Raw genomic sequence first — 25,524 nt, 5'->3', positions numbered from 1 at the left:
ATTGTATTATTGTTGATGTGTTTCTTTGATTTTGTTATTAATTGGTTTATATAGTTGGCTGCTCCCACGTTGGGGGAATAAATATTTAAAATTGTTAGATCTTCTTGTTGGACAGACCCTTTGAGTATGATATAGTGTCCTTCCTCATTTCTTATTATAGTCTTTGACTTAAAATCTAATTGATCTGATATAAGGATTGCTACTCCTGCTTTCTTCTGATATCCATTAGCATGGTAAATTCTTTTGCACCCCCTCACTTTAAATCTGGAGGTGTCTTCGGGCTTAAAATGAGTTTCTTGGAGGCAACATACAGAGGGGTTTGGTTTTTTCTTTTAATCCATTCTGATACCCTTTGTCTTTTGATTGGGGCATTTAGCTCATTAACATTCAGGGAAGCTATTGAGAGATATGAATTTAGTGCCATTGTATTGCCTGTAAGGTGACTGTTACAGTATATTGTCTCAGCTCCTTACTGATCTACCACTTGTAGGCTCTCTCTCTGCTTAGAAAACCCCTTTCAATATTTCCTGTAGAGCTGGTTTGGTATTTGTAAATTCTTTCAGTTTTTGTTTGTCCTGGAAGCTTTTAATGTCTCCTTCTATTTTCAATGATAGCCTAGCTAGATTTAGTATTCTTGGCTGCAAGTTTTTCTCGTTTAGTGCTCTGAAAATATCATGCCAGCTCTTTCTGGCCTGCCAGGTCTCTGTGGATAAGTCAGCTGCCAATCTAATATTTTTACCATTGTATGTTACAGACTTCTTTTCCTGGGCTGCTTTCAGGATTTTCTCTTTGTCACTGAGACTTGTAAATTGTACTATTAGGTGACGGGGTGTGGGCCTATTCTTATTGATTTTGAGGGGCGTTCTCTGAACCTCCTGAATTTTGATGCTCGTTCCCTTTGCCATATTGGGGAAATTATCCCCAATAATTTTCTCTAGTATATATTCTGCTCCCCTCTCTCTTTCTTCTTCTTCTGGAATCCCAATTATTCTAATCTTGTTTCGTCTTATGGTGTCACTTATCTCTCGAATTCTCCCCTCGTGGTCTAGTAGCTGTTTGTCCCTCTTTTGCTCAGCTCCTTTTTTCTCTGTCATTTGGTCTTCTATATCACTAATTCTTTCTTCTGCCTCATTTATCCTAGCAGTGAGAGCCTCCATTTTGGATTGCACCTCATTAATAGCTTTTTTTTATTTCAACTTGGTTAGATTTTAGTTCTTTTATTTCTCCAGAAAGGGCTTTTATATCTCCCGACAGGGTTTCTCTAATATCTTCCATGCCTTTTTTGAGTCCGGCTAGAACTTTGAGAATTGTCATTCTGAACTCTAGATCTGACATATTACCAATGTCTGTATTGATTAGGTCCCTAGCCTTCGGTACTGCCTCTTGTTCTTTTTTTTTTTTTTTTTTTTTTTTTTTTTGTGGTGAATTATTCCGTCTTGTCAATTTTTCCAGATAAGAGTATATGAAGGAGCAAGTAAAATGCTAAAAGGGCGGCAACAACCCTAGGAAAATATGCTTTAACCAAATCAGAAGAGATCCCAAATCAAGAGGGTGGAGAAAGGGGATAAAAAGAGGTTCAAAAAGAAAGAAAGAAAAAAAAGAAAAAGAAAAGAAAAGAGTTAAAAAAAGAAAACAAACAAAGAAAAATATAAAAATGAAAAAATATATATATTAGATAAAATAGTTAAAAAACGTTAAAAAAGAAAAGGGTAAAAGTTAAAAAAATGTATCACAAGAAGAGAAAAAAATAAAAAAGAAAAAAATTAAATTAACTGCAAGACTAAAAAAATCACAGGGAGAAAGCCATGAGTTCCGTGCTTTGCTGTCTCCTCCTCTGGAATTCTGCTGCTCTCCTTGGAATTGAAACCGCACTCCTTGGTAGGTGAACTTGGTCTTGGCTGAATTTCTTCTTGATCTTCTGGGGAGGGGCCTGGTGTAGTGATTCTCAAGTGTCTTTGCCCCAGGCGGAATTGCACCGCCCTTACCAGGAGCTGAGTAATGCGCTTGGGTTTGCTTTCAGGATTTTTTGTTCCTGAGCGCTTTCCGTAGAGTTCTGGAGGACGGGAATACAAATGGTGGCCTCCTGGTCTCTGGCCTGAAGGAGCCGAGAGCCTGGGGCCCCACTCCTCAGTGCACCCTCAGAGAACAGTGCCCAGTTACTCCCGTCTGCCTGACCTCCGGCTGCACTCTGAGCTCACCAAGCCTGCGACTGGTTCAAGGTAACCCCCAGCTGTGAGCTTACTGTCAGCTCTGTCTCTGTAGCCGGCTTCCCAGTTCCAATACCTGCAAGCTCTGTGACACTCAGACACCCCCAATTCTTCTGTGACCCTGTGGGACCTGAGGCCACGCTGATTCTGCGTGGGCTTCGCCCTGGTTTAGCCTCTGGAGTGATGTCCCTCAGCGGAAAAGACTTATAAAAGTCCTGATTTTGTGCTCCGTTGCTCTGCTGCTTGCCAGGAGCTGGCCCCTCCCCCCGGGGTCTATCATCCCTTCACTTTGGATTCACTTCTCTGCCAGTCCTACCTTTCAGAAAGTGGTTGTTTTTCTGTTTCCAGAATTGCTGTTCTTCTTTTCGATCTGCTGATAGATTTGCAGGTGTTTGCAATTTTTAGATAAGCTACCTATCTGATCTCCTGCTAGCTGAAGTAGTCTCAGCTTGCTACTTCTCCGCCATCTTGACTCCTCTCAGGGCCATTTCCTTTTAAAGAATTTATTTATTTATTTGACAGAGAGCACAAGCAGGGTGAGCAGCAGAGGGAGAGGGAGAAGCAGGTTCCCTGCCGAGCAGGGAGCCCGATGCAGGACTCTATCCCAGGACGCTGGGATCATGACCTGAGCTGAAAGCAGAGGCTTAAACATCTGAGCCACACAGGGACCCTAGGCCATTTCCTTTTTCTGATTTCCTAGCTCCTTTCTTTGTCTCCATGCCACAGGTGTAACCTGACTGCTTCCTGAACCTTCTCGCATGGCATGTGGCTGAGAGTGCTCCAACCTGGGGTGTCTTAGTCTTTGCTGCTCGAATTGTACTTCTGTCCACACTCCAGTCATTAGAGAAATAAGTACGAGCAGCAGGTTATTAGAGAGTGGGGTTCCCTCCTTCCTGCTACTCTAGCAGAGGCCAGGCTGGCTCACCCGGCATCACCTGCTCTTCCTCCAGACCCTCAGACTTGCCCTGGGCTCCCTGGAGTCAGAGCCCTTCAACAAGACCTTGAGCACTGCTGCTAACCTTCAGCGAGAGGAAGGATGCCCTTCATACGACAATTCCCTCTATCCACAGGATCACGATAGCTCTCACCTGCGCACGAATTAACCTGTGATCCCAACAGTGGTGGAAACAGTCTGGGTTAGACTGAACAGGTGCCCTGGGGAGCTGTCTGTGACGATGGAAATGTTCTGTGTTGTAAGCATGCACTACGGGGCACCTGAACTGTGACTGGTATGATGAGGAATGGGAATGTTCAACTTCATTTAATTAATTTAAACATGAGCGGGCATGTCTGGCTAGCAGCTGCCCCTGGATAGCACAGTTCTAGGATCCAAACACAAAGAAGATGTGACCTCCATGGTCTGGGGGTTCCTGCAGAGGTGTTTCCTGGCCTGATCTGATCGTTTATTTGCAGATTCTCCCTGGGATTCTGCTCCCATGCCAGGCATGGCAGGCCCTGGGGACACTCACACGGGAAGGTCAATACCCAGGTCCTAAAGGAATTTCAGCAGGGGCCCCCTTGTAAGCAGAGCTGACGAGCAGGACCCCATATATTTGTGCTGGATGGAATGAGAGCAGCAGAGCAGACAGGGGCCTCCTAACTGTCCGAAGGATCCTGCCTTTCCATTCCCCGGTCCAGGCAAGAGCCTGATCTGAACTCATCCCTCTCCTGGCTTAAGGGGGAACGGGACTCAGGGTCTTCTGTCTCCAGCCAGACCCTGTGGTCTGTTCCTGCTAGCCCATGCCAGGCCTGTCTCCTGTGCATTGGCTCTAGCCAATTTTCCAGGATGGGAAGGGTCTGGAATGTCATGGTAGATGGAATGACAATGGAACAGGAAGGATGCTTCTCCCTGTAGACGTTTGGGAAGATGTCCTTGCCATTCTCAGTCTAGCAATAACACCTGCCTCGTGCCTCCCTCCCACTTAGAAGAAGCATAAACGGAGCCCTGCCCCAGATTACTGAGCCTCAGCTTCATTGTGCTTCCCAGATACGGCATTTATTAAAAGATGGAGGTTTTGGCACCCTCTGTGGAGCAAATATATTGGCACCATTTTTCTGACAGCATTTGCTGCAATGTCTCTGTCTCATATTTTGGTAATTGTCACAATATTTCAAATGTTTTCTCTATTGTTGTATTTATTAAACTGATCTGTGATTGTGGATTGCAGCTTACAGGGAGATCAGATGATGATGAGCATTTTATGACAACAGAGTGTTCTTTATGGAAAGTATGGACCTTGTTTTTCATTGTTTTTTGTTTTGTTTTGTTTTCTTAATATGAGTTATACTATTTATTTATTTTATTTTTTAAATTTATTTTCAGCATAACAGTATTCATTGTTTTTGCACCACACACAGTGCTCCATGGATTTTTTTTTGTTGTTTTTTAAAGATAGAAGGCTATAACATACTTCTGTCTTCTAAGACAGAAGGTTATTGCATACTTAACAGACTACAGGATAATGTCAAGGTCACTCTTGTATGCACGGGAAACAATGAAATTCACTGGACCCACTTTACTGAGATTTTTGCTTCATGCCCTGGGTCTGGAGCAGAAGGTGTACTCTGTCAGAGCTTTGTCTGAATCCTCGTGCTGATGGCCATTGCTGGGCTCCAGCGATGATGCTGTACTGGTTCTCCCGACCTTTACACCATGGAATTCGTCCCTACTCTGTACACTCATGTGGCCTGTGCGCTCTTTGTGTCTTCCTTCTGTCCCTCTGTGTCTTCTCCCTCTTAAGGTCTAGTCCACAGCTCTGGACACCACCTGCCCATTCTCCCATGGAATTCACTGGACAGCTCTCCTGGATTCCTAGATCCCTTGCTCTTGGTATCACTCATTTTTTAACAATCACTCACAGCCTGGGTCCCCTAAGCATCCAGGGAAATTGATGCAGAGATGAAGGATTCCTTGTGACAAGCAGCTTTACCTGGGGGAAATAAAGTGTTGTTTTCAACAAAGTTGTCTCATCATTTTGTTACATGCAGGAAATACTGACACCTGTGGGAAAATTGATTTCAATTTAAAGAGCACGTGTTTCACATAAGAGTCTTGATCCAAAGGGCCCAAGGCATAATTTGCCTCACTTTCTAGTTGTGATTAGTAAAAGAACTACCTTGACTCATTCCCTTGCAAAGGTGTACAGAATAAGGCAAGAACCTGTTTCATCTGGTAGGACCTCCAAGGACATGAGTGGCCATCCTCCCATCACATACTGATTTCCCTGGGCCTTGCAACATTGTGACCTCCCCTTCATCCCCCCAGGTGGGAAGCCAATTGCCCACCCAGAGGCTCAGTCCCTTAAGAAGACCTTGGGGCTCTCTCTTCATCTGACAGAGTGTTTCTTGTCCCACTGCCCAGAAACCAGGGCTGGAGACAGACTTTACACATGGGAAGGCCATTTCCTACTTTTGGCAGCACTTTCTAGGACAACATATTAGACCTTGTTGGTCGAAAGGTGAATGGAAAGGGGGACAGCTTGGCCTGGAGGTTCCTTTTCTTCAGATTCCTTCCAGAACTGGGCCTTGTTCGGGCTGCCCTTAGGGCCAGCTAACCCCCGGTCTACAGCTAAGAGGGGGAGGATTCTTTCTGAGGCTCCTTTCATCAAAAGGGTGTGGGAACAGAGGAAGGGCAGAAGGAAAGTATCAGTGGGGGAAATATCCCTTTAATGCTGAGCTATCTGACAGAACAGAGACTCTGGGATCACTGCAGGCTCCGGGCTGGCGAGCATCCTACAGGAGGAGGATAAGGAACAAGGCATAAAAGTATTACTGATGCCAAATCCAAGGTAGAAGTTTAGACTCTCCTCCATGTTCCAGGTGGTAGAAACATGGGAGAAGATGCATGGGAGTTGGGGTTAAAGGACCTTGTCTCAGTGTCTAACTCCCCATTTGCTGGTCATGCAGCTCTGCACAATTTTCCCACATTCTCAAGCCTGTCTTTCTCGTAAATCAAGTAATTACAGCCTGAGAGACTTTACTTGTTATATGATCCACCAAAATGCCACAAAGGCAACATAAAGGCCTCTTCAAGGTTGAGATTTATTACAAAATGAAGTGGTTATTGACTCAGGAATAGAGCCGGCATCTGAATAAATGAAACCACACTTGAGATGGAATTGGTGGCCCAGAGGAGGGAGGTCTCGTTGAAGCCCTTTGCAGTCCCTTCAGGAAGAGAAAGAAGCCCAGCAGCATGATGAAGGAAGATTTTCTCCTCCCCTGGCAACAGCCCAGCCAATGAGACTGCCACAACTGTGCCAATGAAAAGTCACTACACTGGAAATCCCAGGTCACCCCAATGAGCTTTTCTCTACAATAGCCTGCTTACCTGATCCATTCCTTCCTGTTAGGGGAGCTATCCTTTTTTTTTTCTCTTTGTACTTACCCAGGATTCATATTGCTTGCTTGTCCTTAGGTGCAATTCCTCTGCTATTCCTGAAGAAACCCATTGTGCTTGTAAAGTAACCAGACATTCTATTTCAAGGCTGACAGGAGGTTGTGATACCCCATTTTGTCCTTTTAGAACACTTTGAACATTTTCCTGGGTGGTGATGGTATTTTCTTCCCTGGCTTATTGAGGGATACTGGCATACAGTATGCTGTACATAATGAACGCTTACAATTCAATAAAACTTGATGTACATGACCTCAGAGTGATGGTTAGTCTCGACGGTCTCCATCTCTGATTCCTGGAAAGAACTTCAGAAGTCTGTGGCATTCCCTTAGTGATAAGGTTGCCTTTATTATACCAGTGAGGTGGCTCATCGGAGGCCCCGAGGCAGCAAAAGACCACGTGTATAGATCAGATGGTTGTAACTTTGAACCAAACTGACCTTCAGGGGGAGGAGAGGGCTAGAGACCCTCTCTGGTCTTAATCTAGGTGTGTACTTTACTGAAATTGGATGTATAGTACTTTCCTTAGTTCTAAGAATGAGTTCCAGGGAATTGGTGAAACTGAGGGGCTGTGGGAACCTCTGAATATAGAGCCAGTCTGTCAAGAAAAATATGGGTGGCTTAAGGAATCCCCAAATTGCATCTGGTGACTGATATGAGGACAGGCATGTGGGGGACCCTGACCTTCTCTTGTGGGATCTCGTGCTAACTCAGTGGCCAGCATCAGAATAATATAGGAGTATGCCAACTTGGGGGGTAAGGGAATATATGGGATCAGAAATGCAAGGTTCCTGAGAAGAACTGACTCACTGACACATGTGGTTTGGAAAGAGAAGGGATGACAGTGGGGGTGTGAGTCTCCTTTGATTCCTATGTACTCAGAAAGTCAGCTATGATGCTGACCAGCAGCTGTACCTCAGTCATTTCTGTACATTAAAAGTTATAAAGGAGGGGCACCTGCATGGCTCAGTGGGTTAAGCCTCTGTCTTCAGCTCAGGTCATGATCCCAGGGTACTGGGATAGAGCCCCACATTGGGCTGTCTGCTCAGCAGGGAGCCTGCTTCCCTTCTGCTTTCTCTCTGCCTGCCCCTCTGCCTACTTGGGATCTCTGTCTGTCAAATAAACAAAATCTTAAAAAAGAAAAAGAAGTTATAAAGGAAAGTAGAGTAACAGAATTTGGAAGTGATGGACCCAACTCCTAGGAAGCTGGCCCACTAGAAGTGGAAAGGAAATGTAAAATAATAAGAACAATGTTAAGGAAGCAATCCCTTGGTCATGGTTATCACAGATAGCCAAGTGGAGCTAGAAATAAAGTGCTGAGTCAGATCTCAAGGCCAGACCAAGGTCAGATTTCCGGCAGTCACAAGTCTTCCCCAAAATGAAGTATTAGGCTTGGACAACACAGATTACTGCTACTAGCACCTTTGGTTACAATAAAGTGAGTCCAGCTTTGGGGAAATGACAAAACCAAGAAGTTACCAAAGCCAGGAGGTAGAGTGTGAAGAAGTTGTCTCATTTATGGATGGGCATCACCAGGTCCCCAGCAAACATTTACTGAAATGGGATGTGAGACTGACTCATTTGGGGGCTGTGTCTTTGGTTTTGAAGGCTACAGTGTGGTAGGGCATGTTTGGGTCCAAAGAGGACCCACATCTCACTATGGAACAATTGCAGATGCTGAGCATGGTGAGACACACTGCAGGTTATTCCTGAGGCAACCAGCAAGCCCAGGGACTGGACAAAAGGCATTGTATGGTTTGTGTATACTTACTGCCCCTATAAATGCCAAGGGGTACATCTTGAATGAAGCAATTGATAGACTTTATATGTAAGCAAAGCTGCCCTGGCTTTATGATGACCCGGAAGTATATCCCTGGAATAAGCCCCTTGTCCAGGACATGCTGTTTGTTGTGATTAAAATGCCCCCTTTTGTATGGGCAAACTATGAAATTTTACTGGTGCGAAATTGAGCAAGGGGACAAAATGACTTACTGGATTAACCCATCTCAATTTCCCCTTAAAGGTTTTTCAGATGTTACCCTACCCCCCAAATGGGGAGAATCAGAGAGTCAAGGGATTCATCTCAGCAGAATGGAAATCTTTACATGGCTTTTAAGGAATGGTATCAATAAAGCAGATGTTAGTGGGGTTGAAGCAAAGGTACATTTTTGAAGACTTCTGAATGGAACACTGAAGGAAGTTCTTTGGTGTCCTCCAACACTTAAGGTCCCCAACCAAGCCTGTCCCCTCCATCTAATCCAGTATGGATGAAATTTAAAAGCCAAAGGTAAAGATTACAAGGAGAAGCCCAACATGGAGTTGGATGGGGCGATAGTCAAGCAGATTTATCCAGATGAGTATTGACAAAAGGGCCAGTGTATCTTGGCTCAACGCTGTGCTGGGGACCCAAAACCTTGTGCCCATGAGCAGGTGGAATGTTTGAGGGGTGAAGAGGTTTCTTGGACTCTTTGACAAGGGGAATCCCAGGAATTTTGTCATACCAAAATCTGTTGGTGAGACCATACACAGGAAGCCTACAGTTAAATGGAGGGAATCTAGAAATGCAAATATTGATAAGATTAAGGTGAAAAGTTTGGTTAACAATGGGAATGTTCATGCAGGCTGTGCCTATTTTACCTGGCAAAGTATGAGGGGATGGATAATGTGTGTGACTGGTGAATGTTTCCCCTACCCGACAGTGAAAAACAGAAGGCACATAAATCTGCCCTTCAAGCCATATAATTGGACATGCTAAATGGGTATCAGGAAGAATGCCAGAGCCCACACAGTGGGAAGAAAAGGGGGTGGAGAGTTGGTACAAAGTCTCTGTCCAAGAATCCTGTGTGGAACGTTGACTGGGGGTTGTCATCCTCCGAGCCTTTAGATCTACCACCTGGTACAGACAGCTGATCTGGAGTCAGGGCCTGTTCCCGTTAGGATGCATGGATATTGGTCCAGTGCAATCCACTTGCCTCTCTTGCCCCCTGGAGGCAATGTCCTACCCACCTGCAGTCTCTGTCTCTCTGGTTGGAAGACAGAACAGTTCTTGTGGCCATCTTGTGTCTCAGAAGTTGCAAGAGGAATATGTCTAGGGTTAGCTGCTCTCCACTTTAATACAGTCCATAGGGCAAGGTGGCCACCACCAGCAAGCATACTGGTACATACACTCATCAATTCCAACCATAACAATCTGGTTGGGAGTTCTTCTGAGAAACATTGACAGGTCTTACTTTAATGGTTTCTTCAACTTTCCATGGTGAATGCCATTGGTCCATGCCCCCTTTTGGGCTTCTGTCTGATAGGCCTTTGTCCTTCTGCCCGACCATAGGCATAGGCTATTGGTCAGAACCAGAGAAACTCTACAAAGCCAAACACAGGAGCAAATAGCATGCAATCTAGCCCAGGGAGTTGATTTATTTTGACCTTCTTGATCAGAGTGGTGGTATTCTAAACAGGAAACTCTCACTTCACCCCCAAAAGGCCATCCAAAAGCCAAGCAACTCTGTTGGTCAATCAGGAGCTCTTATAGGGCACTATCTGAGGGGAAGGGGCAACAGAATCATGCAGCTCCTGAGATGTGATGCCCAAGTCAGTTCTCAGGAAATAGGGTGTACCTACTCACAGACACACTGACTAACCATTTCTTTTCCTCTTGGAACATGCCCCATGCACAAACAATTTCTATTTTATGATGGAACTCATCCGGCCATTGCCCTCCATTTAGAGTGTTTCTCTAACAGCACCAAAGGTATTGTGGGTATTTTCGGTTTCAAGCTTCTTTTATGCCCTTCAGTTGCAAGGGCGGAATCAATGTCCTGTAGCTTAGCTAGTTATTATCCCTCAAATGGATATTCTCTAGTTCATGTTTCCAGCAGTTCTCATGGAGAGGGGCTCATAGGATGACAAGAGAACCAGCATGAAGCTCCTGCACTAATTTAGACTGCCAAGTTACATTATCTTAGAAGGAGTAGTGGTTTGACAGGAAGTCAGAATGGGCAGTGAAAGGATCAGTGGTCTGAAACAGAGGGAGAGGCAAGCATGGTGGGCTTGGTTACACAGCTTCATGAGTGTTTGCTCACAGTCAGCATGATAGATAGACCCCTCTGCTTTTCTGGTGGACCTAGGGGAAAGGGGGATCAGAGGATGCTGGTGGGACTATGAAATTCTTCCCAATGGGGAAGAGGATGAGAGAAGTGCTTGACTCAGTGGATTGGGCTGTCACTTCCTCTGGAAAAAATGGGGTTAACTGTGAATGCACCTATATCACCAAGAGGTAGAAATAGCCCACTACTTCTGCACAAATGCAGAGAAGGGGCACTAACAGCTGAGGATAAGGAATGAACACATGCATCGTGCAACGTGGGAGATCTCATATGCTTCAGAAAAGACCCTTAGTTCAAGATGTTGGATGCCTGATGGGGCTTAGCCATAGGTTGCTGAGACCACTCCATCTTTTGGAACCTGCTAATCACAAATGTAAGCCTGCAAACTTGTGTGACCTCAGGAGACATTCTGCTCATGTAATAAGATAATGCACTGAACTAATTATTAATGTCGGCAATTCACTCTAGGAATAGGACACTACCTTTTGACTTTTATTTTTCAGGTCATGTCTACCACATTGCAATAGGCCCTCACACTGGCATTGTGAGTACAACACCGATATGGAGAGTCAAACACATTGCGGAGTACAGGTGAGCTAAAAACCTAGTTTCTGCACCCCACACTTGCTCCTCCAAATATTGGGTATATTCATGTTGAGAAGATTTCTGACTCTGTTATAGAAATGCTATCTCAAATGAGGATCCTCAGACAGGTGTGCTCATTTTTCTATAATGTAAATATGGTCAAAGGCTGGGAGAGGGGAAAGCAGGCTGAGATTGACTACATTCATATAGCCAAGCTTTTATCAACCATGCCTACCAAATGACACCTCAATAAAAATATTCAACAGGAAAGCTCCGTGATGTTTTTTTCATTGGCAAACACATGGTTGTTCTGGGAGGGTAACATGACCTGACTGCACCCAGAAAGGGTGTGGAAACTCTGCTTCCAGTACCCTCCCAGACCTGGCACTCTGTGTATCGTTTATTAAGTTGTGATCTTCAGTATAGCACTTTCCTAAGTCCTATGAATCACTTATAGCAAATTACCAAATCCTAGTGGGTCATGGGAACCCCTGAATTTGTAGCTGGTCTTCTGGAAGTGCAGGTAGCCTCAGGACCTCCAACATGTGGCTGGTGTCTGAAGAAAGGGCAGTCAAGTGTAGCACTTTGCCCTCAACTTGTGGGCTCTCACTGTAACTCTGGGTGGATGGTGTCAGAATGGCATCACTGTGCAGTCAATTAGGATAGAGAGAGGACACACATAAATGTCCATGAAACAATGGTAATGAGTGTTTTTTACCTGAAAAAGTGGAACTTGTGATTTTGCTGCATAAAGGGGATACAGTTGTATGGGAAAGACACACATGCACACACCATCGCACCATACAGATTCACATATAGGCCCACCTCCCTGGCCCCATGACCCAAACCTGTTTCATCTAAAGGGATTACAGCTGCTTGTAGAAACATGGGCATAGTTCATTACCTAGAAAATCATTTTCCTTCACCACACTCTCAATCCTCATTGCCTTCACTAAGCTGGAGCTCGAATTGGCATGGTACCTCAGATGAAAACTTACAAGGAAGACCCACCATTTTTGTCATCTGGATCTTTTCCCTCAGCAAGTGACTGGCCCAGACCATGAATATTTTTTCTTTCTTTCTCTTGAGGCCACCTGTAGTCACAGAAAAGCAACTACCATGAGGGGCAGGTCATGCTATGCCCTGTCTATCCTTTTGGTCTCCTGTTGACTATAGGAAATCAGATGGGAAGGGCACCTGCCAGGCTCAGTTGGTGGAATACGCAACTCTTGATCTTGAGCCCATGAGCTTAAGCCCCACATTGGGTATGGAGTCTACTTAAAATAAATTAATTTAAATAAAGAATATTATATGGGAATCAGTGCTCAAGGGAAGATAATTCATCAGCAAGAGTAGAGGACACTTATACACACCAAAATGAATGAATTGTTCTTGGAGGAGCTATCTGTCACATGCATCTTTGTTGTCAACTACAAAAATCTTAATGAGGAAAAAAAACCACTGCTGAGGAAAAGGCCCCCTACTCACAGTTTCTAATCACTACTCCCATAGTTGAGCGCCTCTTGAAACAAGCATCAGTTGGCAAGAGACTATCCTTCCAGTCCTCCAAGGAAAATGTAACTAACCTGTATAATAGAGATGACTGGGTTTTCATTTGGAACTAGACTGGCTAAGGAGAAAAAAATCAAGAAAGCAACATTTCTATCCCAGGCAAAGACAATCTTGAGTCGGCATTTGGTGGGATCCCTTCATCTGCCCTGCCTCCTGGTCCTCTGTGGTAACTACAAGTGTATAGGTGACCTTTGAGTACATGGGTGAGACTGCTTATGCAGTACTGGATCTCAGCTTAAAGAAGAATTGCAAAAGAAAGGTCCTGGACACCAGGCTGGTGCTATAAACTCTTATTTGTCTCTGTACCCAAGTTTGTAATACCCAGAATTTGGGCATTTCCAGTGCTTCTGCAGAGAATACTCTTAAATTCCAGTAAAATCCTCCTCATTCTTATTTGTTTGGGGTCAGACACAAAGGCATAACCCCATCAAGGACAGAAGTTGGCCACATTGCCTTTCTTTTTGTCACCAAATCTTTAGAATGTGTGAGCTGATTGGAAGTATCTGAACTTTTGATGTGCTTTTTACATATTCCCCTGAATAACTAAAATTAAATACATCAGAAAATACCAAATGCAGCTGAGGCTGTGGAGCACCCAAACTATCTTCTATGATAGCCATGAGCATCAGATGTGCAGATCTGGAAAACCTTTAGTCAGGATGCATGGTGGTGTATACAAGCATCTCCCATGCCCCAGTGCTTTCTTCGGGTGGAGAAACACCCAACAAAAATGCAAACATGTGTTTCCCAGAAGACATTTCCATCAGGAATGTACACAGAAGCATTCCTCTTAATTTCCTAAATGCTCATAATAAGGGAACATGTTAACAGATTCTAGCACATTTCAACAACCATGCACTATTCCTTCCTAGGGAAGAAACATCCTTAAGAACATACTACTACAGCATGGTAAATCTCACAAAACATAGAGCAAAGGAAGTCAGGCACAAAAGGAATCAAGATTTCCTTTAATGGCAAGTGGTTGACGACGGTTCCTTTTGGGGTGACGTTCATGACGGGAAGGAGGTCCAATGGCACTTTTGGGGGTGCTGGGTTCCAGTCGTGAATTTTGGGGGGTTGTCTTTGTTTTTTAATTTGAAGGATGATGACACAATTTGTGAAAATTCATTGAGATGTACAATCATGTCGTGATAGATTTTGGGGTTCAGGCATATAAATCTTTGAAGTGTAGGAAAAGAAAGAGTATATATGAAATATATATTTCATATATACTGTATATGAAATATATACTATATACTATATAATATAGTATATACAATATATAGTATATACAATATATACTATATAATATACTATATATAAATATATACTATAACTATATATAAATATATACTATAACTATATATATGAAATATATATTTCATATATACTCTTTCTTTTCCTACACTTCAAAGAATTATATGCCTGTATATTTCAAACATGGTATCAAAATCCAAGCAGGTCCATGCTGTTGCAGACAGGGTAAGAGGGTCTTTTATCACAAAACCTGAATCATAGCCCTGTATCCAAATACAGCAATCACGTGGGGACTCTTTTTTTTTTTTTTCACGTGGGGACTCTTAGAGTAACTGTTTCGTAGCATCAAAAATCCCCAGACTGCTACAAGAGCCTGATAACATTCACAGCCATTCACCCCTCATGACCAGAATGATCCCAAAGCTGTATCATTAAGCACTCACCTCTGAGTGATCCTTGATACAGACAGGAGAATCTCCTAAGCACACAAAAAGCATACATCTTGGAGTATTTAAGTAAAAATCCACATTGAATTGGGAACTTTTCTTGCCTACATGTTGCACTTTGATTTTCTATGATTTTACCCACATTTACTGAACGTATTTTATGCATGTGTAGTGCACTTCTGAGAAATTCCCACACATACAAAAAATAAGGATTCCATAATATGTTGGTGGAGATTATAGCCATTGCTTACCCTTTCATCCATGCCTTCTTCTTCCCTTATAAGGCATCCCGATTTTGTCTCATGACAGCGATGTCTGGGTTTGGAGAATCCAAATGGGGCCATGTGCCAGAGATAGAAATGCTCAGTCCCAGGCTGAGTGAGAACAGAGTGTGGCCAGAGACCAGGGGCACTGGAGGGATTGGCTGCTTTTCTCTGAGGGTGCACTGAGGTGTGCGACCCAAGCTCTCAGCTCCTATGGGGCTGGACATTGCAAGGCTGCCATTTTCATTCCCATCCTCCTAAGCTCTACAGAACGTGTTCAGGGAACAAACACTCCCAGAACCGAACCCGAGCAGTTTACTTAGCTGGGACCCTGGCAAGGGCAGTGCAATTCCACCTTGGGCAAAGACATTTGAGAATCACAGCAACAGGCCTATCCCTCAGAAGATCAGCAAGAACATTCAGCCAAGACCAAGTTCACCAATCAGTGAGAGCTGTGGAACTCCAAAGCAAGGGGAAAGCAACACATACAATTCATGGTGTTTTCCCCATGATTATTTAGTCTTTCAAAGTTTTTTTTTTTTTATTCTTTTCTTATTTTATTTTTTATATTTTTTATCTTTCCTATTTTAACGTTTTAACTATTTTATCTTACCAATACTTTTTAAAAAATCTTTTACATATTCATTGTTATTGTCATATTTTATCCCTTCATTGTAGTTAACCTTATTCTTTGAATACACATAGGTTTTTTTTCTTTAAAATTTTGGATACAATTTCTTCTAATAGCTCAAAATATACCCTAAATCTAGTGCATGGCTTTGTTCTATTCTTCAGCCTGATCACATTCTTTCCTCTTTTTCTTTCTTTTTTCAACCAACTTCTTATCTTATCAATTCCTTTTTAAGAATCTTTTTAAATTTTTATCTTTCCAGTCATATTCCACCCCTTCATTGTGTTTACCCTTATTTTTTATATATGTAAGGTTATCTTTCTTTAAAAATTTGGAATGTAGTTTCTCCTTACAGTCCAAAATACACCCAAAGTCAAGTGTGTGGCTCTGTTCTATTCACCAATCTAATATATAGATGATATAGATAGATATAGATATAAAGATATAGATATATCTTTTCTTTTTTTCCCCCTTTCTTCTCCCCTGGATGCAGGTCTCTTCTGAATTGGTTAGTGTATATATTTCTAAGGTCACTGCTACCCTTTTAGTATTTTGTTCTCTCATCCATCTATTCTTATCTGTATAAAATGACAAGGTGAAAAAACTCACCACAAAAAAGGAACAAGAGGCAGTACTGACAGCTATGGACCTAATCAATATGGACATTAGTATGATGTTAGAACCAGAGTTCAGAATGATGATTATCAAATTGAAAAAAGCATGGAAGATATTAGAGAATACCTTTCTGGAGAAATAAAAGAACTAAAATCTAACCAAGTTTATTTATTTCTGGGCTGCAAGGTTGGTTCAACATTCACAAATCAATCAATGTGGTACCATACATTAATAAAAAATAAAGAACAAGAACCATGTGATACTCTCTATCCATGCTAGAAAAGCATTTAACAAAGTACAGCATCCTTTCTTGATCAAAACTTTTACAGTGGAGGGATAGAGGGTACACACCTCAATATCATCAAAGCCATCTATGAAATCCCACAGTGAATATCATTCTCAATGGGGGAAAAACTGAGAGCTTTTCCCCTAATGTCAGGAACATGGCAGTAATGTCCACTATCACCACTGCTATTCAACATAGTACGAGAAGCCCTAGCCTCAGCAATCATATAAGAAGAAGAAACAAAAGGTATCCAAATTGGCAGAGAAGTTAAACTCTCACTCCCCTCAGATGATGTGAAACTTTCTGTAGCAAACGCAAAAGACTCCACTCCAAAATTGCTAGAATTCATACAGGAATTCAGTAAAGTGTCAGGACATAAAATCAATGCACAGAAATCAATTGCATTTGTATACACCAACAACAAGACAGAAGAAAAAGAAATTGAGGAGTTGATCCCACTTACAATTGCATTGAAAGCCATAAGATACGTAGGAATAAACCTTACCAAAGAGGAAAAGAATCTATACCCAGAAAACTATAAAGTACTCATGAAAAAATAGAGGAAGACACAAAGAAATGGAAAAACGTTCCATGCTCCTGGATTGGAAGAATAAATATTGTGAAATTGTCTATGCTACCTAAAGAAATCTACATATTTAATGCAATCTTTATCAAAATACCATCAATTTTTTCCCCAAAGAAATGGAACAAATAATCCTAAACTTTATATGGAGCCAGAAACGACCCCAAATAGCCAGGAGCATGTTGAAAAAGAAAACCAAAGTTGGTGTCATGACAATTCCAGAATTCAAGCTCTATTACAAAGCTGTCATCATCAAGACAGCATGGTACTGCACAAAAACAGACACAGAGGTCAATGGAACAGAATAGAGAGCCCATAAATGGACCCTCAACTCTATGGTCAACTGGTCTTCAACAAAGCAGGAAAGAATGTTCAATTGAAAAAAGACACTCTCTTCAACAAATGGTGTTGGAGAAATTGGACAGTCACATTCAGAAAAATAAAACTAGTCCATTTCCTTATTCCACACACAAAAATGGACACAAAATGGATGAAAGGCCTTGATGTGAGACAGAAATCCATCAAAATCCTTGGGAAGAACATAGGCAGCTACCTCTTCGACCTCAGCTGCAGCAACTTCTTCCTAGACACATCACGAAAGGCCAGGGAAAAGAGGGCAAAAATGAACTATTTCGACTTTATCAAGATCAAAAGCTTTTGCACAGCAAAGGAAACAGTCTACAAAACCAAAAGACAACCAGCAGAATGGGAAAAGATACTGTAAATGACATATCAGATAAAGGACTTGTGTCTCAAATCTATAAGGAACTTTTCAAACTCAACTCCCAAAGAAGAAAGAATCTAATCAAGAAATGGGCAGAAGACATGAACAGACATTTCTGCAAAGAAGACATCCCAGAGGCCAACAGACACATGAAAAAGTGCTCAACATCACTCAGCATCAGGGAAATACAAATCCAAACCACAGTGAGATACCAGCTCATACCAGTCATAATGGCTAAAATTAATGAATCAGGAAATGATAGATGTTGGTGAGGATGCAGAGAAAGAGGATCTCACCTACTGTTGGTGGGAATGCAAGCTGATGCAGCCAGTCTGGAAAACAGTATGGCCACTCCTCAAAACATTGAAAATAGAGCTACACTACAACCGAGCAATTGCACTACTAGGTATTTACCCTAAAGATACAAATGTAGTGATCCAAAGGGGCACGTGCACCCAAATGTTTATAGCACCAATGTCCACAATAGCCAAACTCTATAAAGAACCTAGATGTCCCTCAACAGATTAATGGATAAAGAAGATGTGATATATATATATATCTATATATATATGTGATATATCTATCTATCTATCTATCTATCTATATATATATAGAATGGAATACTATGTAGCCATCAAAATAAAGAATCTTGCCATTTTTCAATGACATGGAGCTAGATGGTATTATGTAAGCAAAATAAGTCAATCAAGAGAAAGGCAATTATCATATGATCTCTCTGATATGAGGAATTTGAGAGGCAAAGTGGGGGGTCATGGGGTGTAGGGAGGGAGAAAATGAAGCAAGATGGGATCAGGGGGGAGACGAACCAAAAGTGACTCTTAATCTCAGGAAACAAACTGAGGGTAGCTGGGGGACAGAGAGGTAGGGAGACGGTGGGTGGGATATGGACACTGGGGCACGTGCTATGGTGAGTGCTGTGAAATATGTAAGCCTGATGATTCACAGACCTGTAGCCCTGGGGCAAATAATGCATTATATATTAATTTAAAAAAAGATCCAGGTAGGTGATGAGGATAGAGCACATGGATCTCCAGATAAGTACAGTCTCCAGATAACGTCAACACAAGTCTGGATCTCACCTGTATTCTTCTGTCAAGTTATTTAGCCAAGGGTTTTTGAGAGTCAAGAATTGTCCACATCAGAAATGGCTTTTAAATGTTTTTTTTTAAATAAAAACCAAACATAGAATTAAAAACATGGTCAAAGAATCATATAGTATGAAAATGCCCAGATTTTAAAAACCACACCTTTATAAAAGGACTCTCCTAGAACTATAGGAAATGAACATCCCAGAAATTAAAATTAAAAACTCAATTCATCTGAGGGGTTTGAAGTGATGGGGGGTTGGGAGGTTGGGGTACCAGGTGGTGGGTATTATAGAAGGCACAGATTGCATGGAGCACTGGGTGTGGTGAAAAATTAATGAATACTATTATGCTGAAAATAAATGAATTAATAAAAAACAAAACAAAACAAAACAAAAAAACTCAATTCATTATACCAGGTTAGAGATAGGAGGAAAAAAGAAATACAGAGATGGAAGGTAGTTCTGACATATTTACCCAGCTCAGGCAGAAAAAGAAATTGGATATTCAAAGAAAGCATTTAAATAATATGAAAGCCTGAATTAGAATGTCTAATAATCTAATTTGGCTCCAAGGAGAAAACAGGGAGACTGGAGGAGACAATGCATTTGAGGTCATAACAGTTGAGCATTTCTTTAATCTGATAAAAAATATATGATTTCTCAGCTTTGGGAAACAGGGTGAAGCCACAGAGTATAAATAGATTGAAAACAAACAAAGCAAAACAAAGAAACACCAAAATAAAAGTGATGGGTGGGGACATCTGGGTGGCTCAGTGAATTAAGCATTCAGATCTTGGTCTCAGCTCTGGTCTTGATCTCAGGGTCATGAGTTCAAGTTCCATGTTGTTAATAAATAGCAAGCCAGATAGACTTGGAGACCAAAGGCATCATTTTGTCTTTAGAAGGTCAACACTAATGAAAGAAAAGAAATAGGAGAGAAGAGAAGAGAAGAGAAAAGGAAAGAAAAGAAAAGAAAGGAAAGAAAAGAAAAGAAAGGAAAGAAAAGGAAAGAAACATCCTACATATAGATATATGTTGGTGCAAGTCAAGAAAAAAATGGAAAGATAAGACCTGTGTTACTTACCCCAGAAGAACAATCAGCAATAGTAGAACCAAAGAAAGTCAAATAACACCTTTAGTGAACTGAGCCCAAAGATCAACACAGAGGTATATACTTGGTCAAACACTTATTCAAATAACAGAGAAAAACAGATGATTTCTTGAGAGGTCATTAAAGAAACTGAAGATGAACGATCTCAGAATGGAAGTTTGAGATATCTGGATGCTCAGCAAATATACAAGTAGGCAAAAATGATATCTCCACCAAGTAAATACTGTTTCCCAAGCCAGGATGAAAACTGCAAGTTGGAAGCAAACCCGTAAGCAGAAGTGACATGTAGGGTCAGAAGTAACATGTATGGTGATCAGATTTGAAGTGTGCTCATTCTGTTTGGAATAACGTACGTGTACTCATTACTTTGCATTTTAAGTTAATTTGGCATGTTAAACTTTGAAGAATAATTTAAAAGTGACTGTGTACTTCCAGAATAGTGCAGTGGTTGTAGTTACAAAAATAATACTTACACTGAGTCGATCCAAAAGAAGAAAGGAGGATAGAAGTATAAATCCATCAGGATAAATAGCAAAAAAAATTGAGTAAAAAAATATATAAATGGATCAGTACTCATACTAAATGTAAATGGACTTAACATGACAACTCAAAGGCTGTATCGACTTTGGATAATTTATTTAAAAACATAGGTACATATAAGTACCCATAAATGTTTTTGATGAAGATGTTGGGGGAAGATATTAGGCAAACACTAATGAACAAGACAGAAAACTGAGGCATGTTCATGAATAGTAACACAGACATGCTTGGAATCAAAAGCATTATTTGGTCTTTAGGAGGTCAATACCTAAGAATACATTGCCTGATTCAAAGTAAAGAATTCTGATTCTCAGCTCCGACATGAACTAGCTGTGTGGCCTAGACAAATCACTTACCTTCTCTGGACCTAATTTTCCAGATCTGTCACTTGGGGATCATGACAGCATGGATCACTCGAGGTGGTAAGGATTAAAGGAGAGTCCACTTGGTAAGTCTTGCATAAACACTTCTGTGATTTGGGGTGACTTCTCCCATTCTTCTACCGACTCCAGGGCCTTGTTCCATGCCAGGCACATGATAGGGGCTCAGATTGCTGAAGGAATCAAATCTCATTTCTGTGGCCCTTTGGCTGTGGGCCCAGAGAACCAAAGCAGCTCCCAGAACACCCTCCCCACCTGAGCCGGCTCTGGGGTGTTTTTCCATCAGACCTGGTGACTTGGTGGAGAGGGAACCTTGGCCTTGTCACTAGCTTTGTGCTGAGTTCAGTGGAGCTGGGATGGCAGCGGCTCCTTTGGGAGAGCCCCTCCCCACAGATGCTAGAAGTGAGGTGGGGAAGGCTGGAGTGGGAATAGAAGCCCCTCCAGAGTTGGCCTTGCACCGCAAGGGGAGCAAGTTACTAGTACAGGAGAGCAAGCCTCAAGCTAGCACCACTGCTCCCTGCTGTGTGCCTGCGGACATATCCCTCCACACCTCCTGAGCCTTGCTTCCTGGACAATGGGCTGTCGATGACATGGGTGGCCCCTAGAATTATTGAGAAGCAGGTGAAGAGTGGAGCATACAGTAAGCACTTCTTAAATGTACAGGCACTGCTGTCTCAGCTTTTCCTATAGAACTCCTGAATTCCACAGATAAGGAAACTGAGGCCCAGAGAGTGCCAGGGACTTGTCCAAGGTCACTGAGTCTGTATATTGCTGGTTCCAGCTGTGGCTTTAACCATTCTCCCTGCTCATTCCCCCAACAACCAGCAAAGTTGTGCTTCTGGGTCGACCAGGCAGGGGTCTCCCTAGAGCAGAGGGGTTGGTTGGGAGGGGGTGGTGGAGAGCAATAGGAACAGTCACCTTTACCCAGGGCCTTGTTCTCTCATGAAATCCTAAAAACTCTATGAAAGCGCTAATGTCAGCCCCGTTTTACATATGAGGGAACAGAGGCTCAGAGAGGTGACTGTAGCTTGCCCAGCAATACAGTGAAAAAAGGATCCTCTCGACCCCAACACCCCAGCACCAGATTTGTTGAACAAAGGAAGCAACAGTGGACATCCAGGGACACACAGTGTGAATTCTGCAGTTTTAGGAGTTCAATCTGCCTTCCCTAACCTGGAGATGGAGGACCATAACAGCATCTTTCGTTTGGGGGTCTTTGTAAATTGTCAAAGCTCCAGAGGGGATGCCCTAATCCCACCCTACACACCTGCTCTACCTCTGGTTGGCAGAAGCCTTCCCTGCATACCTTCAGGAGCTGCAAATTGGCATCGGGGTGGCATTCAGAAATCCGGGGACATGTGGGACCAGCACTGCCTCCCTTTCACCCTCTCCACCAGGCATCACACAGAGGCTCACCAGTCTCTCTCCCTGGGGTTACCCTGGACTGCTCCAGCCTCCAGCCAGTAACCTAAGGCCTTAGCAGCCCACTGGGTCTTAGAAGGTCCTCTCCTCCCTGCCTGGAGGAGTTTGTCTCTCTCCTTTCCCTGTGCTTCCTGAGCCCTTTGGCCTCCAGTGTGAAGGTCCAGGTTTTGGGTCCTGCCTACCTTTCAGCCTCTGAAGGGACTGTCTCCATTGTGCACCCCCAACCCCCAGGAGACATAGGAAGGCTTCTCAGCTTCCATTACCCCAGGGAGGGACTCCCAATCACAAGGTCCAACAGGAAGAACCATGTCTTGGGACAGTGATTTCTGGGGAAATCACTTCCAGGGACAGTGATTTCTGGGGATGTCTGTGGACAATTACATTCTGAGTCCTGCTGCCCACTTGTCCTCTGACATCCAGTGAACTCCTGTCCTCTCTGACCCTGGGTTTTCTTTACTCTGCCATGAGTAGAGATTTCTTATACCTTTTTAAAACCCCACCAGTATTTTTTTTCCTGATATTTTTTTAAAAATTATTTTTCAGTGTAACAGCATTCATTGTTTTTTGCACCACACCCAGTGCTCCATGCAATCCGTGCCCTCTCTAATACCCACCACCTGGTTTCCCCAACCTCCCACCCCCTGACCCTTCAAAACCCTCAGATTGTTTTTCAGAGTCCATAGTCTCTCATGGTTTTCTTACAGAAACACCCAAGAGTTCCCCATGGTTTGTTTTCTCCTACATGGAGAGGAGAGGGAAGCCCAGCTTGGAGAGCTGCAGGTGCAGGCCTGGTGGTCACTGGTTAAGGGGCATTGACTGGCCTTTAACCATGTAACGATGATGATCACAAAAACATACACATGGTTTAATTGTGCCGCCCCTGAGCTAAGTTCTTCACTTACATTAATGTGTTTCTTCACATCATCTTTGGGAAGTGGATACTGTGGGCCACTCTGTCTTGCAGATAGGAGAGCCAAGGCAAGCAGAGGGTTAACCACCTGTCCCAAGTCACCCAGATGGGAAGGTTTTGCTGACTTGAGTCCATTCTCTGAGCTGTGTCCTAACCAGTCTTCTTTGCCTGAGCAGACCTTGGTGCCTGAACTACCTTCATCGGTGGAGGTCTTAGAGCATGCTGGAGTGTGGTGGGGAAGGAGAGAAGGTGCTATGCAGCCCGTAAATCAGGCCTGAGAGCAGGAGCCTGCCTGTCCTCTGAGCCCAGTCTTGCCCCTCTCCAGGGAGTAGGGATTTATGGATAGAAGCCCAAATAGGCAGGAAAGGTAGACAAGGGCCTGTACCCTCAGGAGCTGAGAAGTGACACCTTCTGCCCTGTTCCCAGAGGAGGGTGGTTGGGAAAGATGGAGCAGCAAGCCAAAGATAGAGGAGTTGAAATGGGAGAGCAGAGCAGGGGAGAGGGAGGGAGGAGGGAGACATAAAGGGAAAGAAGGTCAACCACCATTTTTAATTTTTAGATTCCTAGTGTTGATGACACAGAGGCGATCTGGTCAGTCCTTCTCATTTTCCAGAAAGCAAATGGAGAACAGATTGTTTACTCAAGCTTTTTGACATTATGGTGGCAACATTAACCCCAATAACTGTAATCTGAACACTTAGCATGGGCCAGTCTCTTTTCACAGACTAGCTCCTTAACCCCCCGGACAGGTCTTGTGTTCCAATTTCCCATTTTACCTACAATGAAACTGAGTCTCAGAGAGGTGAAGTGACCTGCCCAGAGCTGCACAGCACTGGACAGGCTATAATCAAACCCAAGTTCCCAGATTCCAAGTGCCAGAGACTCGACCACCACAGTGTCCCACGGTCCAAGGAAATTTCTCTTTTTTGAGCTCCTATTATGTGCTGGGCACCATGTGAGGTATGAGGTACAGAGATGAATAAGACAGACCCATTCTATGGCCAGTTTTTCATGTGTCCTCTGCACTGGGAACCTTGAGGGTAGAGCGAACTTGTTGCCAGCATCTACTACAGAGCATGGCACATGGTGGAGTCTCAGTTAATGTTGGCTGAGTAAATGCATCCTCATGTGGCCTTGGTTGCTTCACCCTTTTCATCCCTAACAGTCCACATTCACATTTCTTCCTCCAGGTCTTCTTTGCCCCAAACTGCTTCCTCTTCTCCTTTTCTCGAATCGTCCACTAGAGGATTTCTTGACAACTAAAAAGAAGGAAAGAATTGGAAATATAAGAGCCCCCCCCCCACAACACCCACCAGGCCAGGAAAATGCTCACATTGGGAGGGGGGTGCCAGGGCAGAGCCTGACTTCCTGGAGCTCCTGCAGCAAGGGGGCCCAGCCATTCTGATTCCCCACCCTGCTCCCTGCCCACCACTCAGGGCTGCTCAACATGGTTCAGCAGTGCAGACCTAGGTCAGGAGCGAGGGTGACTCCAGTAAAGCTGATGAGGGAGCCAGCAGAGAGGCCTGAAAGACATTGAAGGTGTAAGAACCTCCAGTACCTGCATGGCGCCGGGTTCTTTGGAAGATCCATCCAAAGAGGGAAAGGGGAAGAAACACAAAGAGGAGATCAAAGGTAAGGATGCAAGAAAATGAAAAGAGAGGACTATAGTGATAAATTGCAGGCACAGTTTTGCCCATTCTGTTCGAGTCTTCAACATCTTCAAAGTAGTCTTTGAGGGGACAGGGCAGCAATGACATTGGGATGCCCATGGGAAAGGAAAGTGGAGAAGAAGGGAAGCTAAGGACTCAGAGCGGGCCCTGCTGCTCCCAGGATTATGTCTGCAGATCTCAGGATCTGCTGTTCCCTGATCTGAGGACAGATTCTGTCCTCAGCTTTGAAGTTGACTGATAAATGCAGCTTCCCTGGGCTATGGGACCACTGAGGCCACCCCAGCACGATGGCAGTATGTGGGACCGCTGTACACTCTAGTATTTGCAGGCATGTACATGAATGCCAGAAATGCCTTGCTCTGTGACTAATGATCTCATGGTTAAGTGGTAAGTGCTTGTTAGTGGCCAGAGCAACAACATTGGGACCCATGCTTGGGTTCACAGTTTGGCTTTTCCAACCTAGGCAGTCAAGAGCATGGGCCATCCCTCTCTGCACCTTCTCCACAAAGAGAGGGAATGGCCAACAAACCCCCAGGTCCAGCGGTGGTGAGAGAGGAACGTGGTGTTGTTTGTAAAGTGTGCAGGGGTAATGAGATTTCTGAAGGGAGATCTGACACTTGCTTTGGGCTGGGTACATGGGAAATACCTCCCAAGGGAACACACATACACTCACATTCACAGTCATACCATGTAGACTTACATACACACACAACTCTCAC

General features: G+C 43.4%; 3 long non-coding RNA genes across 3 annotated transcripts in view; 2 read left to right on the top strand and 1 right to left on the bottom strand.

The window, feature by feature from the left end:
- Positions 1–11,207: 11,207 nt before the first annotated feature.
- Positions 11,208–24,412, top strand: LOC309857264. Its single transcript, XR_014307590.1, has 3 exons — positions 11,208–11,293; positions 20,803–20,871; positions 24,326–24,412. It is a non-coding gene; the product is annotated as an uncharacterized lncRNA (long non-coding RNA).
- Positions 24,311–25,524, bottom strand: part of LOC309857265 — a 22,335-nt gene continuing 21,121 nt past the window's right edge. The window contains exon 3 of the long non-coding RNA XR_014307591.1: positions 24,311–24,394. This is a non-coding gene — a long non-coding RNA (uncharacterized lncRNA). The remainder of the gene's footprint in view (positions 24,395–25,524) is intronic.
- The window catches only part of LOC309857261, a 6,331-nt gene continuing 5,289 nt past the window's right edge, over positions 24,483–25,524 (top strand). The window contains exon 1 of the long non-coding RNA XR_014307587.1: positions 24,483–24,767. This is a non-coding gene — a long non-coding RNA (uncharacterized lncRNA). The remainder of the gene's footprint in view (positions 24,768–25,524) is intronic.

This window comes from Mustela nivalis (genome assembly GCF_964662115.1).
Source record: "Mustela nivalis genome assembly, contig: HAP1_SCAFFOLD_568, whole genome shotgun sequence".
Lineage (NCBI taxonomy): Eukaryota > Metazoa > Chordata > Mammalia > Carnivora > Mustelidae > Mustela > Mustela nivalis.
Note: the sequence above shows the minus strand (reverse complement) of the source record. Positions and strands in the feature narration are given on the sequence as shown.